Genomic DNA, 2,268 nt, shown 5'->3' with positions numbered 1-2,268 from the left:
TATATATATGTATATATATATATATATGTATGCATGTAGGTAAGTAAGTAGGTAGTTGGGTAGGTGGGTAGGTAGGTAGGTAGGTAGGTAGGTAGGTAGGTAGGTAGGTAGGTAGGTAGGTAGGTATAACGTAAATACAGAAACCAGTGTCTTCCGACAGCATATTCAAATCATGATTATTGTTTGTTTCGGAGATTTAGTTGATCCTGTTTAGTTGAGATGATATTAAATAATCGCCATTTTGTATTGCATGAATACGTGGAGAGAGGAAGAGAGAGAGAGAGAGGCTTCTGAGTACTTTGCATGTATGTGTATATATGTGTATAAATATGTGTGTATGTGTCTACATATGTTCTGTGTGTGTGTGTGTGTGTGTCTGTCTGTCTGTCTGTCTGTCTGTCTGTATATGTTCTGTCTGTGTGTCTGTATATGCTCTGTGTGTATGTGAGTGTGTGTATGTTTGTGTGTGTGTGTGTGTGTGTGTGTGTGTGTGTGTGTGTGTGTGTGTGTGTGTGTGTGTGTGTGTGTGTGTGTGTGTGTGTGTGTGTGTGTGTGTGTGTGTGTACTTAATATGAGTTTGGCAAATTGATTAATTGATTGTGTGTAGATGTGTGTATTACAGGCTTAGAAAGATTAATGAGTATTTTATATGAAATGTGTATAAACGTACGCATGTATACATATAAATACAAATGAATATATGTTTGTATATATGTGTGTCTATGTGTGTGTATGTATCAGCATTGTATGAAGAACGGAGTGCGTGGACGTGAGTCGGTGTATATTGAAGCATGTGTGTTTGGTAGATTAGCAACGTGTGTGTCAATGGAAATGTTAAATCTTTCAACGTGTATGTATAGAACGGTTTAATGAATTTGTTGTCATTTATCATACATTTGACCGTGTGTTGTCTTCCCCCTTACTTAATTAAATTCTTCCAAAAAAAAGGAGCTGGTTTCTAATAATCGAACAAAGTTTCGTCACTGAAATTAAGGTAAGAACATTGAAGTTTTACTTGAACTTCAGAAAATTTTAACTGTTCCCGTCATAGCTTTATAAAGTGCGTTTTAGTCAGTCATTTTCTTTGCTTTTTACAAGGTTATTAGCTTCAGAATTTTAATAAAATAGCCCAGTCTTCGAATACTTGTATGCATGATGTAAATATATAATCTGGATAGAGAGAGCTGTATGTCTTGGAACAATTCCCAATGGATATTCTCTCTCGAAACAAATGCTAACATCTGCAAAGTAGTTGACCTCTATAACCGTACATTGCATTCTGTCCGACTCAGACAACTAATATCCGATCTCTTTTGTTTGTATTTGGTAGAAATTGTGATGCAAATGCTTGTGTCCATGTGTATGACTTTCGTTATTCATTGACACTTCAGGTCACTGAGGTAGCATCTCCGCTGCCCACGTGACCGTCTGAGAGAAAAAAAAAACACCATAACATTTGGGAACTTAGTCCTAGTTAAATAAAAAGTCGTGTTGGCCACTACTGGAATGTTTTGGATCTTGTAGCAAGCTGTGGCTTCACCACAATAACAGCATTTCTGATTCTGTGTTCGTCTCTCAAAATAGCTGAGACTATTTAATGCTAACGAGCCGACTGTCTCTTTCCAATCTACATGGAGACGGAAAGAGTGAACATAGATATGCTTGCTGTCGGAAGCATTTAAGAGTTATACAGCAATTCGTTTCCATGTTCAGTTTCATCCGATTCTGTGATTGATCGATGAAATCTAGACGAGTGCGTTTCGGCTGTATTGAAAAATATATATACATAGACATAGATTAAACTTCTCCCATGTCCAGCTAAGAACGAAATAGTCTCATTATACAACACAATTTATGACTCAACATTATCGAGTTCATATTAATTCAATATTAGCGTCCATAAAACTATAATTACGAAAAATAAATCTTGGAAAAACTGCGAATAACAATTAAAAAATTTTCAGCTTAACGATTTCCTCGCGAGAATTCAAAAATGTCCTCCCTACATCGTGTCTGTCTGTCTGTCTATGTATGTATCTCTCCCTCTCCCTCTATCCCTCTATCTCTCTATATGTCTCTCCCTCTCTCTCCCTCTCACACTCTCCTTAAGTTATTCATTATTGACGTCACAACTTCCCCTCGTATCTTCATTTGAGACCTCATTATGATGCAACATAAAGACAGTGAGTGAGATAGAGGTTGATAGAGAGAGAGAGAGAGGAGAGAGAGAGGAGAGAGAGAGAGAGGAGAGAGAGAGAGAGGAGAGAG

At 37.3% G+C, this 2,268-nt stretch overlaps 1 protein-coding gene across 1 annotated transcript in view; it reads left to right on the top strand.

The window, feature by feature from the left end:
- LOC106874044 (uncharacterized) overlaps positions 1 to 2,268 on the top strand; it is a 138,799-nt gene that overhangs the window by 55,579 nt on the left and 80,952 nt on the right. The window lies entirely within an intron of this gene.

This window comes from Octopus bimaculoides, chromosome 17 (assembly GCF_001194135.2).
Source record: "Octopus bimaculoides isolate UCB-OBI-ISO-001 chromosome 17, ASM119413v2, whole genome shotgun sequence".
NCBI lineage: Eukaryota > Metazoa > Mollusca > Cephalopoda > Octopoda > Octopodidae > Octopus > Octopus bimaculoides.
Note: the sequence above shows the minus strand (reverse complement) of the source record. Positions and strands in the feature narration are given on the sequence as shown.